The sequence below is a fragment of the Cricetulus griseus genome, chromosome 3 (assembly GCF_003668045.3).
Source record: "Cricetulus griseus strain 17A/GY chromosome 3, alternate assembly CriGri-PICRH-1.0, whole genome shotgun sequence".
Lineage (NCBI taxonomy): Eukaryota > Metazoa > Chordata > Mammalia > Rodentia > Cricetidae > Cricetulus > Cricetulus griseus.
In genome coordinates this window covers 67894240-67912250 of record NC_048596.1, presented here as the reverse complement: position 1 = coordinate 67912250, position 18011 = coordinate 67894240, and the positions used below count along the sequence as shown (strand labels likewise).

Genomic DNA, 18011 nt, shown 5'->3' with positions numbered 1-18011 from the left:
TTTTCTACAGGTAGCTCAGAAACACCTAACAGGAAAGATACAGCAAACAATATTGGCCCTATTAATTACCAAGGTGGCTCTAAGAAATATATCACTTCATTCTTTAAATGGATTATTTCTCAAACCACAAATACATCTAAGAAAATGGTAGTTTGATCTTTGCCAAATAGCACCAATCAAGGTTTTGGGTTTTTTTGTTTTGTTTTGTTTTTTGAGACAGGGTTTCTCTGTGTAGCTTTGGAGCCTATCCTGGCACTCGCTCTGTAGACCAGGCTGGCCTCAAACTCACAGAGATCCTCCTGCCTCTGCCTCCCGAGTGCTGGGATTAAAGGCATGCACCATCACCACCTGGTTCCAAGACCAAGTCAGTTATTCTGTTTGTTAGCATGTTAAATTGCTTAGTATCTATAGATACTAAGTGCAGACTTTGGGGGTAGGAGTCCATCAGTAGTTTTCAAACCTGGATGCACATTAGAGTAGCTGAAGGATATTTAAGACCTATCTATGCCCAGATTCTCCTATTAGGGAGCCTCTCAATCAGTCTCAACAGGTAGAGCCCAACATCCATGTTTAAAAAGTTGCACTACTGATTCTAATGCGTTGTCAGGGTTGAAAACTAATAATTCCCCTTTGTGCATGTTCTGTGGGTGTGTGCAGGCCTTGGGGCAAAGGTCAATCTTAGATGCTCTCTTCAGTAACATCCACTTTAGTGTTTTGAGACAAGGTTTCTCACTGGCCTGGAAGAAGTTTTGACTGGCTGGCAATGGGAGCCCAGAGATTTTCCTGTCTCCTCCTTTCTGGCATGCTCTACTACACTAGACTTTCTTCTGTGGATTCAGGGGCCTGAACTCTAAGCACTTTACGTACTGATCGACCTCCTCAGTTCTAGATTTCTATCAAGTATCTTTTCCCCCCCTTAATTTCAAGTGGTTTTTTTTTTTTTGACTTTGTTCTTCTTTTCAATTGTAAGTTAATTTTTACTGGCAATCCCATTTTGTAATTGTAGGTTTTTTTTTTTTTTTTTTTTTTGAAAGGGTTTCTCTGTGTAGCTTTGGAGGCTTTCCTGGAACTCGCTCTTGTAGACCAGACTGGTCTCGAACTCACAGAGATCCACCTGCCCCAGCCTCCCAAATGCTGGGACTAAAGGTGTGTGCCACCACTGTCCTGCTATAGTTGCCTTCCTTATTTTGTGTGCTTATTCCTTGGTGCACAGATTTTTCAATAGACATTTACTAAATTTAATTATAAAGCTTCCTCCAAATCATAGTGCTTTCTTGTACTACTATAACAAGATAACATCCAACTCATCATGTGATCTATGCTCAAAACTGTGAAGCTTTGATTCAGAAAGGGGAAGCTGGAATTATTCAGAAGCGCTTAAAGAAAATGTTTCCAAAGTGTTAGTTGTACTATTGTTCTTACATAATAATGTGGTATGATTCTATAAATAAGTTAATTATATCCTCAATAATGTGTTGTTTTATAGGCAAAAGGCTATTTCCGTTTAAACTGAATTTATGTTCTTGAGCAAGAGGGAGGTTGTTGAAGGCCTCTACCTCATAGCAATGGCTATGGAGAGGAAACACACTAATGGTTGTGGAAGATGTTGGTGAGGGGAAGCTATACAAGATGTTATTCTTCACTGACCACTGTGCAGCTGTACATATATCTTACAGCATTTTATGCAAAGAACTCAGAATACCACAGACAGCTTTACAAAGTGAGTTCCTACCCAAGTTTAGAAACATCAAACTTCAAGTAACATGGTCATCCTTTTCTTGTACCTGTAATATCCAACACAACTACTGAACGCCATCCCAGAGTGCTGTAATGTTCCTTCAGCTCCTTTCTTTCCTTTTTTCTTCCTTCCTTTCCTTCTTTTTTCGAGACAGGGTTTCTCTGTGTAGCTTTGGAGCCTATCCTGGCACTGGCTCTGGAGACCAGGCTGGCCTCGAACTCACAGAGATCCGCCTGCCGCTGCCTCCCGAGTGCTGGGATTAAAGGCGTGAGCCACCAACGCCCGGATAAACATTTTTATTTTTAATTATGTGTGTGTGGCCACTGAAGTAGCTGCTGGGAACTGAACTTAGGTTCTTTGAAAGAGCATAAAGTGCTCTTAATTGCTTGCCATTTCTCCAGTCTCCATATTATTATTATTATTATTATTCAAATTACATTTGCTTATTGTGTGTGTGGATCAGAGAACAACTTCTGGGAGTTCTCTTGTTCCACCATGTAGGTAGTGGGGATGGAACTCAGGTGGTCAAGCTTGGTACCTTTACCCATTGAACCATCCTCAACACATTACTTCTAAAGCAATTTACACTTTGAAAAAGTTTACGTATAAAAGGGTGGTGACAGACCTTAAGTCCAGCACTCGGGAAGCTGAGGCAGAAAGATTACTAGGAGGTGCAGACCAGCTTTAGAGACCGAATGAGAGCCTGTTTCAAAATACTGAAATTTAAAAACAGAAAGAAAAAAAAAAGGTTTCCAACTGCATAAGGAACCGCGAAGCAGCCTCCCAGTTAGTAAGCAGTTCACTTCTGAGACGCGAGACTCGCGTTTGACTCAAAGCTCTGGCGACTCTGCTGCAGAGAAGAGCCTACGGAGTCCCGTGTACCTGTTAACTGCCTTTCAAAAGCATCCCGCACCTGCACTTCAGGACACTCGCCAACGCCGAGGACGCGTCGCGGGAGCGCGCGCGGCCTCACAATCAGGACGCACGCTGCTGATGTCACGGCCGCGGCCCGCCTCCTGCGCCGGGAAAGAAGCAGCTGTCTATTGGCTGGGCCTCCGGCGTCCTCGGGACCAATCACAGGACGCCGAGCAGTAAGGTCCAGTCCCTGACGTTGTGCGGTCGCCGCGGGGTTTATTTAGCTCTAGGGTCCTGACCGCCGCCATTCGGAGTCCTCAGCGCCCGAGGCCGTCCCTTGTCCGCTCCGCCCCTGTCCCCGAGCCGCGGCCCCCGCCTCCGCGCCGCCTCTCCGCCCCTCCGGCCGCTGGGAGCCGCGCGCGGGCCCGCGGAGAACATGTCCTGACTGAGGCGGGAAGGCGGAGGCGGCAGCAGCGGGGTGGGCGGCGGCGCCGAGGGAGGCGGAGAGGGGCCGGGCTCGGCTCGTAGCCGCGGGCCGTGCGGGAGTCGCTGCCGCCGCCGCCGCCGCTGCGGCCGCTGGGCGCCGCGCGTCAGACGGGGAGGAGGAGCTGCGGCCGCCAGGTAACCGGGCCAGGGCTGGGGGCGCCGCTCCACAGGCCCCTCGCGGGTTGGCCGCGGCCTGATGGGACCTCGCGGGGCCCAGGTTGCCGAGTCTCCGGGTGGCAGCTTTGCGGGAGAGCTCATCGCAGGCCCGGGACTGCCGGCAGCCGCGCGTCCATCTTGGGCTTCCCGGCGCGGGGACAGTCCGGGGACTGAGGGAGAGTGGCCCGCCCGGCTTGTTTACCGACCTGAGTTGGCCGCGGTCGGCTGCCTGGCTAGAGCTGCCCTTCTGCCCGCCGCATTCCGGCAACTGGGATTTCCTCCCGAGTCCGAGTGTGTGGGTCTTGTTCCCACTCCTCAGTAGGCCGTAAACACCGGGATTCGTCGCTTTAAGTTGGTGTTAGTCTCCAAACTTACATTTTGGTCCCTTGTACGCTTTCTCTTCGCCTCGTATAGTGGCCTCCCGTTGTTGCCATTTTTAAGCAAATCAGGGTGAGAGTTGAGGCTTCGGGTGGCTATGGGCACCTGGAACTCCGCTCCTGGTAACGATCACTTAGTGCAACTACCTTGTGTTTTTGTTTTTATGTTTGTTGTTGTTTTGTTTTGTTTTCTGCTCGGATTTGGCCGGTCGTTGCACAGACAAAAAGAGTTGTTATACTTGTTTTAAGCGCCGGGGACAGGCAGTTTAGGTTAAGCAGGAAGTTTGAACCCGCCCATTATCTTGGAGATACACTGGTATTTTGAAACCACCTTGCTTAGAATTTTGTATCTCAGCCCTCGATTTCCCCTTTCGGTTATCCCCGACTCACTGTTATAAGTGCCTCCTACTGCTTCCAGTGTGTGGTCTCACCGTACATTTGACCTGTGATGATGTTAATAAATGTGATGTACAAATATTTGGAAGTGTTATATAATGAATGTGGGCTCTCATTTAGTTGACTTTCTGTCAACTTTTGCAGCATCCATGGTACTTTTGTTGATCAAACATGGGTGACTTGGTATACGTAGAGAAGTCAGGGTAGCTCCACTCAAGGATCTTGGTTTGACAGGGGCCATTAGAAAGTCGTCTGAAGCGGGGCAGTGGTGGCGCACGCCTTTAATCCCAGCACTTGCTAGGCAGAGGCAGGCTCATCTCTGGAGTTCGAAGTCAGCCTGGTCTATAAAGCTACACAGAGAAACTCTGTCTCAGAAAAACAAAAACAAAAAAAGGAAGTCGTCTGAGCTATGCTTGGGAAGAGTAAAGCTGGATCCTGTTAATTATTAGTTTTAATTAAATGAAATAATTATAAAATACATTTAGAAGCCTGCCTCTTGATTATGGGGCTCTTAAAATAATCTCATTAAATTTTTGTAACTTTTTTTATTGGTTTGTGAGGGGTTAAAAAAAGTCTCAGTATGATACATTTTACTTTTTGTACAGAGGACATTATTTGAATGCCTTGAGAGATTTTTACTTGTTGCTATTTTAACACCTATTAGTGGTGTTGAGAGTTGGGGCACTCATTTATTTACTCTTGAAATGTATTTCGGATAGCATGATGAACTTATTCATGGTAGTGTATTTTAAGCTAATGGCCTTCATCCAAATCAGTGTGCTGATAGGGGTTATGGCATATTGCTTTTAAAGTCTGAGGATTAAGCCCGGGCATGGTGGTGCAGGCCTTTAGTCTCAGCATTCAAGAGGCAGGGGCAGGTGGATCTCTGAGTTCTGGAACAGACTGATCTACAGAATGAGTTCCAAGACAGGACTATACACAGAGAAAACATGCCCCCCTCAAACCCAAAAATAAATAAATAAATTCTGAGGATTAACAAAATTCAGTTGTACAACATTTGAGGTAAATTGGTTCATGTATAATTGATACAGTGAGAGCCATTCCATGTATTTTATATTTATATTGCTTTTATAAAGTTTAAACTTTGAAGTAAATGTAGTTGCAAAAGTAGGATGCTAACTTTTTATGTAACTTGGTTCGGTTTTATTTGAACATTGCTATGGCCTTCCCCTCTTCCCTAGAAATAACCTTGAGTTTGAACACTTCTCTAAATTTGTGGTGATTTATTTGAAATAACCGCGTCCCACTTATGCCTTGGGTAAATTATATTTTGTGTATTTAAACACACTTATGCCTTACCACAATATATAAACCTACAGAAATGAATGAAATAACTCAAACTCCTTCATGGTGTTCAAATTTCTCAGTAGTCTGGTGTTGATATATCTTTTAGTCTTAATTTTTTTCTTCTTTCCTAAGTGAAACTCATTCCAGCCAAACTTAAATTGTTTGTTCCTATGAAGTCTCTCCTCTTGGTCTTTATTTAATCCACTCTTTCTGTATTCATGGTTCTTACTGTGGACCAACTTAAGTGGTGTCTCTTAAGAACCCTCTTGAAGCTGGGCAGTGGTGGCACATGCCTTTTATCTTCACTTGGGATACAGAGGTGTGAGTTTGAGGCCTGCCTAGTCTGCAAAGGGAATTTCAGGACAGCCAGGGCTACAAAAAGAAATCCTGTCTTGAAAAACAAACAAACGGGACAACAAAAGAACCCCCTTGAGAACCTGGAGGGATATATTTGCTCATATTTTGTATGAAACTTTCTACCTTTTATCCCCTTTATCTGTGGTAGTGTAGATTTCTTTTTATGATTTCTGCTTCCCAACTGTATTTTTAAGGATCAGAGAAATGAGCTTGTTATCTATGAAGACAATATAGTTGGCCCTGAAAATATGGTCTACCAAAGTATTTCTGGTTATAGAGGTATTCCAGGATATATAGTTTATATTTGCTCTACTAATGAAGTTTCTGGGATTTTTGGTGACTTATGAGACAAAATAATTGAAACTATAGTCATGTCTTTAAAAAGACTTGGCTAGTATGTTTACATCTGTTAGCACTGTTTTTTTCTTTTTTTTTTTAAACTAGTACAAGGTGTTGGTATTTTTCCAATGATTATGTTATATTATTCAAATGAAAATCTCTGGTTTCCTTCAGTGTCTGAGGCAGGTACTTGGCTTTGGATTTGGTACTAGTGACAAAAAGGGTAGCCATTCTGTATTTGTATGCAGATGATATGGGAAGGAGCAATCATCTGTAGTTTCACTTTGCATTTCTAACCTCAGATGCTGATAGTATGTATAATTGGTCAAAAGGCCAATGAAGCAGGGGAATATGTGATGTAGCTCAGAGCTAGACTGCTAACCTAACAAGTACAAGGCCCTAAATTTGATCCCTAGCACCATAAAAAAAAAAAAACAAATAGATAAGCTTTAGCTTCATTAAATACAAAGAGAAAAAAGAAAGCAAAGAATTGAAGTGATTTACTTAAAACAACAAAAAAAGTCAAAGCCATTATATGCTGTCTTCTGAATTCCAATTGCAGTGTGTTATTGCAGCTTAATATGAAGCACTAAATAAGGACCTTTTCCTTCATCTACACAACAGGGATTTTGACATACATCTAAAATAAAGCATAAAGAATGCTGTCTCAAAATGATAAGCTTATAGTTGAGAATAATTAGAATAACAAAAGTTTAGTGAATTTCAACATACAGTAGGAGAAATGGATAGCCACGTTTAAAAAAATTAAGTTGGAACCCTGACTTCATTATAATATTTTATAGTTTTAGCTCTTATATTTATATTTATGGTCAGCCAGGCAGTGGTGGGCACATGCCTTAAATCCTAGTACTCAGGAAGCAGAGGCAGAACACTCTGAGTTCCGAGGCCAGCCTGTTCTACAGATTGACTTCAAGGACAGCAAGGCTACACATAACCTTGTCTCAAAAAAGAAAAAAAAAAAACTTTATAAATGATAATGAAGTAAGAGATCCAACTTAACTATTAGTAGGGATGTTAACTGATCTAGGTTTCAATTTTATTACTGGTATTGGTCTATGAAAGTGCTTTTTACTAATCCAAGAAGCCCATTGACTTGATAAGGTTATGTTAGTTTTTTTTTTTTAGTATTAAATGAATATTGAACCAGTTTATTGGTTCAGTTATTTATCTCACTCTGATATATAATTCTTTCTATTTACTTTTTTTTTTTAAAGACAGGGTTTCTCTGTGGCTTTCGAGGCTGTCCAGGAACTAGCTCTTGTAGACCAGGCTGGTCTCAAACTCACAGAGATCCGCCTGCCTCTGCCTCAAGTGCTGGGATTAAAGGCGTGCACCACCAACGCCCGGTTTAAGACAGGTTTTCTCGTGTCGTAGAACTCTCTCTATAAAACCAGGCTGGCCTGGAACTCAGATATCCACATGCCTTTGTCTCCCAAGTGCTGGGAATAAAGGCATTCAACACCAGGCGCACGTATTTGCTGCTTTTTGTCTTTGTTTGACAGGGTCTCACTGTCTCATGGCAAGCCCAGAACTTGCTATGAGACCAGGCAGCCTAGAACTCACAGAAATTTGTCTGCCTCTGCCTCCTGACCACTGAGATTAAAGTTGTTACACTATGCCTACTTCAGTGTATTTTGTAGCTTTGTGCTTCTATACTCATGAACCTTTTCTTCTTTTTCATCTTGTCTTTCTCCTCCTCCTTTCTTCTTTGAGATAGGTTCTCATGTAGCCCAGGCTGCCCTAAAACTTGGCATGTAGATGGATTTCTGATCTTCTGCCTCTACCTTCCCAGTGCTGGAATTTCAGGAATGTATGTACCATCATGCCCAGTTTATACTGTGCTGGAGCTATAACCCATGGCCTTGTTCATGTTAGGTTAGCCCTAACATAAACTACATCCCCAGCACTGTAGTACCAAACTGTTGAGAAGGCAGTTTTTTACTACTTCATTTTTCTGAAGTATATTCATTTGTAGAAGTTTAGGATGAAAGGAACTTTGATTTGCATTTGTTGTATTTCTTACTTTTAAACCATATATGTTAGTTGTAGAATAAATTGTTTTATCAGACAGGGTCTTACTGTGTACTCCAGGATAGTTTGGTGAATACTTTGCAGGCTGACCTAGAACTTGTGGATAGTGATCCTCCTATCTTAGCTTTCTGAGTGCTGGCTTTGTTAGGCATGTGCTATATGGTTTTAAAAATAACAATATTAATTTCCAGACCCAAACTGGATGTTTTATGCCACTATATTTAACACTTAAAATTATTCTGTAAAATTGCAAGAACAGTTTTTTAAAATATTTACTTTAAATTTGTTTATAATCCAGTAACAGTTTATTGACCAATGTAAGACCCTGAGCCATGATTTTTAGTAGGATTGTATTAATAATCTCCAAAACATTTGATTCTCTCTCTCTTGCTTTTCTTTTCTCTTTTTTCTTTCTTTAAGCAATCCAAGCCTTAATTCTCAGTCTAGAAATAACTTATTGATCTATTTAACTCCTTATGCTTGGGATCCAGGGACTTGTATATACTAGGTAAATGGTCTGTCACTGAACTATACCTACAACCCTTAAAAACTCCTTATTATGAAAAATTTCAAATTTACACATAGAGACCAGGACAATGAAATCTCATGTGTTCATAACCTCATTATCAACACATGGCCCACATTGTTTCATTTCTAGCCTTTTTACCTCTTCCTTGGAGATTATTTAAAAACATATAATGTAAATATGTCAGTGCTGATTTCCCTCTTCCACTGGAACTATCCCAATGACAGCAGGCTTGTGCCTTTGTGTCTACATCCTGTTACTTGGCAGTCATATCAGTGGCTCGATCACATTCTATTTCTGTTGCCATTTATATTATTTGGTACATTTAATTCATGGTAGTATAGTTTGGGCATCTGGCAGCATTAGAGGCAGGTTTTGATATTGCTCAGGTATATTATATAGTAACAAATATTAGGCTTTTTTTTTCCTGTTTTTTTTTTTTTTTGCTTTTTGAGACAGGGTCTCTGTGTAACTCTTGGAACTTGCTCTGTAGAACAGGCTGGCCTTGAACCCACAGAGACCCACCTACTTTTGCCTCCCAAGTAAAGAGATCAAAGGTATGAGCCACCACTGCCTGGTTACTTAAGTTTTAAAATTTGAGCTTATCTCAGTATATTACAGTGGAAATAAGGGAAATTTATTTTTCATTATCTTTGGAAATAAGTTGTTTGCAAAATAAATTCATTAGTTTTCTAAAGTGAGTTTTACACAAGAACATAGGCTTTGCTAACTAATGTAGTACCATGCTAGCCAGCACATTATTTAGGTGCCTTTTATTTTTACAAGTAAAATGATTTTGGCTCTAACAGATACGTGGGAAATGCTTACTAATCACATAGGCAGTCATTGTTTGCTTTTCTTTAAAGTGTGGTCATCTGTAGGTTCTGTAACAACATCTATACATGTCATTTAGTTAGATTTACTCTTTTTCTGCCCCCCCCAGTCTCTTTAGACTTACCTCTTTTTTCACTTGGCTGAATGAAAACAGAAGGCTTTTAAAATTTTTATCAGCATAGCATGCTTGTTTTGTTGTTTCTTTGAGACAGGCAGGTTCTCACTATCTGTGTAGTAGCTCTGGCTATTGTGGAATTCACAGAGGTCTTCCTGCCTGTGCCTCCTGAGTCTGATCCTTTTCTTTCACTTCTCCAATGTGGGCTGCTATAGATTAGTCTAAAATCAGGCTGCCTATGTGTCATCTCCCCTCCCCCTCCACTCCCCATTATCATTCTAGGTACTAAATTTAGTGTATTTTCTTAAAAATAAATTTCTAGGTTCTGCTTACTTGTTCAACTTTTTAGACATCTTTTTATAGTTTTCAATCTATAAAGGAAAATGTGAATAAAATGTGTGTCACCAAGTTTTTTTTTTTTTTTTTTTTATGTTTGGGTATTACCTGTTGGTAGTCTCAGAGGGATTGCTCTGCATGAAACTCAGGCAAGTTAATAGTTCAAGTTTGGATAGTGGGAACAGGTGACTGAGTGTGTGTGTGCTTGGATACAGAAAGCCTTGATTCAAATTCTGGCTCTACCACTTAGCTTGTGACTAAAAAAAAATTTTTTTTAATGGTAGTTACTGTGCTTTGTCTCCAGTCTTTAAAATTGGACATAATAAGTGTACTGAGGAGTGAATTGGTTAATATATGTAAAATGTTTTCATACAGTGCTCAGCAAGATTTATTAGCTATTACTGTTTACTTGTTGAACAGGGTTAACTTTGGCAAAATTGTGAAATAGACAGAGTTGGCCTAGCTATTTACCCACTTCAGATGATTGGAACCAACAGTGCTTTCAACTTGTTCTTCTTTTGCACTCTTCTGCATGATGCCCTTTGCTGTCTTTACAACTGCCCTTTGCTGTCTTTACAATGGAAAAAAACAAAACAAAAACAAAACTTCATTCTGTGCTTATTGCTTATCATACTATAGGAATCATGGTTTACTTTTTTTTTTTTTCAAGACAGGGTTTCTCTGTGTAGCTCTGGCTGTCCTGGAATTCACTCAGACCGGGGTGACTTCGAACTAAGAGATCTTTTTGCCTCTGCCTCCTGGGTGCTAGGATTAATGGCACACGCCACCACTGCCCATATTAAGCCTGTTTGTAGTTCTTAGAAAAGTCTCATTATTTTATGATTCTCAGGATGGAAGCCAGGATTTCAGGCATGCCAGGCTGCATTAACTCCCAGTTCTTTTTTATTTTTACTTCAGAGAGACAGGTTCTCTCTGTAGTCCTGGCTGTCCTGGGACTCATTATGTAGACCAGGCTGTCCTTGAACTAACAGTGATCCACCTGCCCTGCCTCCAGAGTGCTGGGATTAAAATGGTTGGTTGGTTGGTTGGGTTTTTGAGGCAGGGTTTCTCTGTGGCTTTGGAGTCTGTCCTAGAACTAGCTTAGACCAGGCTGGCCTTGATCCACCTGCCTCTGCCTCCCAAGAGCTGGGATTAAAGGTGGGCACCACCACCAGCTCCTCTTTTATTTTTAAGTGCTGAATTGACCGTGGACTGAATTGGCCGAAGGTTAATTGTCCCATTCCCATACACATTTAAGAAGAAGACTGTAATATTTCATTTCTATAGTTTCCCTGAGTACAAGGAGAATGTTTTATCTAGTTATATCTGTCCACTATTTGTAAATTGATTAGTTTTGTTTGAGATTGTAATTTGGTGTGCATGACTCTGTAGTTATGGTAAAATTGATTTTACTATAGCTTAGGGATATATTCTTTACCTTCTTTCTTACACTATCTAGCAACTGAAATGCTAAGAGAAAGTTGTTTTATATTTAAAGAGACAAAAGTTAGTAAGTAAAGAGAATTCCTGAAATGACTAGGAGATTGATGAAAAGAAAAGCCACTATTGTTATATGCTAGATTGGATACAATTGTAAATAACTGTGACTTCTAGGTCTTTTTCATTCTCATCAGTGGATTGCTAACTCCTGTTTAAGAAGGGGAACCTGATAATAATTCCTTTATTATGTTTCCTCCTCTGGCTAATGCATTCTTTTTTTTTTTTTAAGATTTATTTTTTCTGGGTGGTGGTTGCACATGCCTTTAACCCCAGCATCAGGAGGCAGAGACAGGCAGATCTTTGTGAGCGAGTTCCAGGACAGGCTCCAAAGCAATACAGAGAAACCCTGTCTCAAAAAACCAAAAAAGAAAAAAAAAAGATTTATTTTTATGTGCGTTGATGTTTTACTTGCATGTATGTCTGTATGAGGGTGCCAGATCCTCTGGAACTGTAGTTACAGACATTTGTGTGCTGCCATGTTGGTGCTAGAATTGAGCTAGGTACTCTGGAAGATCAGCCAGTGTAGCCATCTCTCCAGCCCCTAGTTAATACATTCTTATCAGATTGAAATGGTAAACTTCAATGGGGCTGGAGAGATGACACAGTGGTTAAGACCATGCACTTTCTTGCAGAGGACAGGAGTTGTGTTCCCAGCACCTACATCAGGTGGTTCACAACTTTAACACCCCTGGCTGTCTTAGTACTTGGTCTATGGACCAGGCTGGCCTCAAACTTCCTGCTTCTGCCTCTTGAGTGCTGGGATTAAAGGCGTTCGCCACCATCGCTCGGCTTGGAACAAGTATTTAATGAACAGTTTATTCTTAGTAGTCTAGTCCCTTTAAACTGTTGATAGTTTAACTGAGGCTTTAGAAACATGAAATTCTGATGTAGAATCAGTTTTGGATATGGTAAGTTTGAGATGTATGTTAAATAGTTGAGTAGATGTTCTGTAGGCAGCTGGATTCATTAATCTGAAGTTGGGTAAAGTGTCAGACTGGATGTAGAATTTGGGGATCATCAGGGTATAGGTAGTATTTAAAACCCAAAGACTGGGGTCTGTGAGAGATAGCTCAGGTACAGGCATTTGCTCTCAAAGTTGATGTCCTGAATTTGATCCCTGTAACACCCATAGTAGAAAGAGAGAATTGACTCCTTAAAGTTGTCCTCTTGCCTACATGTATACGTACATACATACATACAATACAAATAATGTAATAAGTGTAACCTCCCCAAAGATGTATTACAATTTCTAAGAGTGATTAGAGCTGTGTCAACCAAGGAACTCTTGGTGCCTGAAGTCAGAAATAAAAAGAAGCCAACAAAGATTGAGGGAGAATAGCTAATGAGAAATAGAGGCAAGCCAGGGGCATGTCTTGAAGTCTAGTGAGAACAGTGTGGGTCACAGGACCAAAAGGCTCTAGATTAAACTATTTGACAAATTTTATTGTTGTTTTGTCTTCCCATAACGTATTCATATTCCAAATATTAAAGTATCAGGGACAAAATGTTTTATAATTTTATTATGGAAATTATATTATTTCTATTATAAAGTACATTTTATGCAATACATAATTCATTTATTTTGAGACACTGTCTCTGTAGTCCATGCTGGTCTGGAAGTTGATATCTTGACATCCTCCTGCTTTTACTTTTTTTTTTTAATTTTTGGTTTTTCGAGACAGGGTTTCTCTGTGGCTTTTGGAGGCTGTCCTGGAACTAGTCTTGTAGACCAGGCTAGTTTCAAACTCACATAGATCCGCCTGCCTCTGCCTCCCGAGTGCTGGGATTAAAGGCGTGCACCACCACCTTATAAATTAAAATTTATTGTCTTATGTGTATAAATAAAGTTTTGCCTGCATGTATATCTGTTCACCACTGTGTGTGTGGTGCTTGTGGAGTTCTCAGAAGAGAATGTTGAATCCCCTGGAACTGGAGTTACAGATGGTTGTGAATCACCATGTGAGTTTTGGGAATGAAACTTAGGTCATCTGGAAGAGCAGCTGTGTTCTTGATTAATGAGCCATCTCTCCCACCCATTGTTTATATTTTGTTGGGGGATGGAATGGGAGGATGACACAGTAAGACCATGATTTTCAGTGAAACACTTTAGATATTTGGTGACACATAAAGATACATGACTTCTGTGCTAAAACATGGGGAAAATAGGTATAGCTAGCTTTTGCCAGTTTATAATCTGGCTAGCTAGCTAGGAATATATCTCAGATCTATCAAACATGAATTGCAGTCTAAAACCTTAGGTAGGAAACTTCATTTGCTTTGTTTAAATCAACTTGATTTGAACTTTGAAATCTCTTGATATGAAATTCAACCTTAGTCCTGTGTGTGTGTGTGTGTGTGTGTGTGTGTGTGTGTGTGTGTGTGTGTGTATTTAAGGAACTTTGGGATTATGAATCTCACCTTCTCTAGTTAAAATTTTTTTTTTGGGGGGGGCAGGGTTTCCCTGTGGCTTTGGAGGCTATCCTGGAACTAGCTCTTGTAGACCAGGCTAGTCTCGAACTCACAGTGATCCACCTGCCTCTGCCTCCCAAGTGCTGGGATTAAAGGCGTGTGCCACCACCGCCCGGCTTCTAGTTAAAATTTTTTCTTTCATTGTACTCCATAGGATTCCTTCTGGTTTCTCTGGTTCTGCTGCCAGCTATGGGCTCCCAGTGCTTGGAACTTTTTAAAAAATAGTGCTGGGTGCTGGAAATTAAACTCAGGTGTGTCCCCAGCAATTGGAATTTTGAGACACATTTTGACTGAGTGGCTCAGGTTGGCCTTGTGCTTGTTCTCGTTCTGTCTCTTGATTCCGACTGCTTTGATTCTAGACGTAGACTATCTTGTTTGGCTTAAAAAAAAAAAAAGTCAAAACAGTCGTACTCTTTCCTACTTAACACTGCCTCCAGGGTCTTGGCACTTATGTAGGTTTGCCCATCAAGTTGATCTCAGTCACTCTTTAGAATTTTTACAGAGGTTGCTCAGAAGCTTCACTGTTGCTTTTTCCTAGGTCACTGAATCTGATGTTATCTGTATTTTGTTGGTTTTATAAAACAATGTACTAGTCTGTAGGCTTTGTCTCTAAAGTCTCTTTTCGGAAGCCTTTGATGCCCTAATTGAAAATTGGTGGGAGTGAATGATGTAAGAAAAATTTAGGAATTGATATTCCAGAAATTAATACTAAGAGGAAATACAGTAAGTCTACATGTTAATAAAAGAATTGCTTGAAATGTCCTTGTAGTTATCTGAGAGCTTCCTATGAAAGTGATGAGAGGTAACTGAGTTTTAAGGATGAGCATATCTAAGGCAATAACTTCATGCGTGCATCTTTGGAAATGATAACATATCAAGTTGAGGGTATGTGTAGTGTATTTGGGAGTGAGTGAGTGGGCTTGTGTGTGTTATACACACAAGTGCAGGAGGGAACTGAGAGGTTATATTAGAGAAAGCTTCAGAAAAGAGAATTGCTGTGGTAACAGTCAGCTGGGTGTATTTAGAAAACAAAGATGCTTAGGAGACTATTATGGTAGTTCTGACCTGAGCCGAGGAAGAATTGATGCCAGTGGGATGGAAGCAAATAACTGATTAGATGGAACCGTTAGGAAAAAATTGGGAAGAAGGCAGAATTCAAGATGATTGACTCTGAGATTCTCAACTGGGTTCAGTGACATGAACGGGTTTCATTTGTGGAAACTGGAGAAGTCAGGGTAGGAGTGCCTTTTGAGAAGATAAGAGATTTAATGGGGATTTGATAAGTTATCTGAGCCATAGAATGGGATTAGATTTGTAGTTCGTGAGTTCTCCATGTCATCAGGATTCTGCTGTAGTACCACTGTTTTCCTGATGCTTGTGATAGAGGAAGATGAGAAATTGAGTGGGAATTTGGGCTTAAGAGTCAAGCAGTGTTGTCTTTCCTTTTTTTTCTTCTTTTTTGTTTTTGTTTTTCAGGACAAGATTTTTCAGTGCAGCCCTGAACTGCAACTCACTCTGTAGACCAGTTTGGCCTTAACTCAGAGATCTCCCTGCCTCTGCCTCTCAAATGCTGGGATTAAATGAATATGCCACTACCGCCTGGCTCAAGCAATGTTTTCAAATTTTTTTGTTTATATAGATTTTGTAATTCAGAATTACTTTGTAATGTTTTAAGAGAACTTGAAAATTTTGTGTGTGTAGTACCCTCTTTCATTTTCTATAGTTCTTTAAGATGTTCTGTGAGCATTTATAAAACTCCACAGTTTACTAGTAACTATATATTATGTATAGTTTATGTTAAGAAAGTTAAAAAAACACTTTAAGACTGCTGTCATTAATCCTTTTGAGTAGTTTCTCATTGGAAACTATTGGCAACGGAACATACAGTTTGTTTCTTAAATAGATTGTGCTTGATGAGGATTATTCACATGCATTCTTTGCTTTTTTTTTTTTTTTTTTTTTTAAACAGTGGTACAGGTGACCAAACCTGGAATTTTGGCCATGCCAGGCCCCATAAGGGATGGTGGTGTAGCTCAGTGGTGAAATGTTGGCTTGGCTTGCCCAAAAACTCCAGGAGGGTCGAGATTGTAGTATAGTACCTATTGTTTTGAGGCATGAGTTAAACGTTGCCTGCCTGCCTGCCTGCCTTTCTTTTTCTTTCTTTCTTTCTTTCTTTCTTTCTTTCTTTCTTTCTTTCTTTCTTTCTTTCTTCCTTCCTTCCTTCCTCCCTCCCTCCCTCCCTCCCCTCCCTCCCTCCCTCCCTCCCTTCTTTCTTTCTTCCTTTCTTTCTTCCTTTTCCTTTCTCTGTGTAGCTTTGGAGCCTATCCTGGCACTCGCTCTGGAGACCAGGCTGGCCTCGAACTCACAGAGATCCGCCTGCCTCTGCCTCCTGAGTGCTGGGATGAAAGGCGTGTGCCACCAACGCCCGGCGTGGCTTTCTCTCTCTCTCTCTCTCTCTCTCTCTCTCTCTCTCTCTCTCTCTCTCTCTCCCCCCTCTCTCCCCCCCTCTCTCCCCCCCCTCCCTCCCCCCCTCCCTCCCTCCCTCCCTCCCTCCCTTCCTTCCTTCCTTCCTTCCTTCCTTTCAGCCAGTCTTGCACTTTATTGCCTTCTCATCAGGCCTTAACCACATACTTGCGAAGCGGGTACAGCCTGTCCTTCCTCTGCTGCTTCTCTTCGTGTTTAGTGAGCCGGCGGCGCATAGCTCTAGTCTTCTTGGGTCGCAGGTCTAGAGGCTTGTACTTCTTACCCTTGTAGAATTTCCTGAGGTTTTCTTTTTGAGTCTGGTTAATTAAGGTGAGGACACGGGCAAAGCGGCGCCGCCCGTCACCTTGGCGACGCGAAGCTGGGACAGCTCCACCTTCAGATCGTCCAGTTGTTTTAGCCAGTTGTTTTAGCAGCTCCTCTTTCTTGCTGCGCAGGTCCTGAGCCTTAATCTTGGCCATAGCTGCGCAGCTCACCGCTGAAGCCTCCTCGTGGCTTTGTTTCTTAAGCGTTTAGTAATACTTCATAAATAAGGCTTAAAGAAGATTTTAAATTATTTTAGGTGTGTTTTTGTCTGTATACATATATGTACACCTCATGTTTGCGTGGTGTTTGTGAAGGTCAGACGGCATCGATCCCCTGGAACTTGAGTTAGTTATGAGACACAATGTAAGTGCTGGGAACTGAACCTGAATCTTCTGCAAAAGCACCAACTGCTCTTAGCTAGTGAAGTCACTCTCCAGCCTCAATAAAGACTTCTTAAGAAGAAATGGACATACTTTTGATTCTTTAAGACAAATGTTGCTTGGTTCAAGTGTAACATATAGTTCTGTGGCAAAATGAGTCAAGAAGCTTAAAAGATGTTTTAAAAATCTCTGTTGTGCAGATTTTTTGTACCAATTTATTGAAATATGAGTCCTTGAATAGAATTTGGAAACCTAGATTGCATGAAGAATTAGACTTACTAAGTTAAATGACTTGGCTATAATATGTTAACATGATATTTAGTCACAGTTCTTTTTCAAAATGTAGCATTAGCTCTTAGGAGCTAGGGGACTGGATAGATAGCTCAGTGGCTTAGAGCATGTACTGTTTTGTAGAGCACTTTTGGTCTCTAGCTTTCAACCACCTGTAATTCCTCTTCTGGCCTCTGCAGGTACCCACACTTAGGTGCACACACATCCACACAGATACACAGATACAATTAAAAAGAAAACTGTTACAACAAAACAAAACAAAACACCCTCTTAGAACTATTTGCCTTGAAAATCTGGAAGAAAAAAGATACTTTCTGTTAATTCTTAGGAATGTAAAAATCACACATTGTCCTTACTTTTTGTTTTTGTTTTTGTTTTTGTTTTGTTTTGTTTTTTTGAGACAGGGTTTCTCTGTATAGCTTTGAAGCATATCCTGACACTTGCTCTGTAGACCAGACTGGTCTCAAACTCACAGAGATCCGCCTGCCTTTGCCTCCTGAGTTCTGGGATTAAAGGCGGTATGCACCACCAATGCCCGGCTGTGTTTACTCTTTTAATTTACTGATTACCACAGATAAAAATGGCTCTCTCAGATGATCTCTAGTGAATTGTAGCTTTCAGTTACTAAAACATAGTGTTCTGTTAAGTTTTAATTCCCCAGAGTATGTATCTCTATAGAAAATAGTCTAGTGTGCTTTGCTTCTCTTGT

The 18011-nt window shown here is 40.9% G+C and overlaps 1 protein-coding gene, 1 long non-coding RNA gene and 1 pseudogene across 5 annotated transcripts in view; 1 reads left to right on the top strand and 2 right to left on the bottom strand.

Annotated features, from left to right (window-relative positions):
* Window positions 1–2930, bottom strand: part of LOC103161632 — a 30922-nt gene extending 27992 nt beyond the window's left edge. For both annotated transcript variants that reach the window (XR_004769074.1, XR_003484034.2), the window contains exon 1: window positions 2652–2930. This is a non-coding gene — a long non-coding RNA (uncharacterized LOC103161632). The remainder of the gene's footprint in view (window positions 1–2651) is intronic.
* A 151-nt stretch (window positions 2931–3081) lies between these two features.
* Zranb1 (zinc finger RANBP2-type containing 1) overlaps window positions 3082–18011 on the top strand; it is a 53680-nt gene continuing 38750 nt past the window's right edge. Inside the window, exon 1 of one of the 3 annotated variants that reach the window (XM_027409132.2) lies at window positions 3082–3214. The gene's annotated coding sequence lies outside the window, so the exon portion shown is untranslated. The remainder of the gene's footprint in view (window positions 3215–18011) is intronic. The other 2 variants (XM_027409131.2, XM_027409133.2) reach the window with 2 other exon arrangements.
* Window positions 16456–16786, bottom strand: LOC100770170 (annotated as a pseudogene).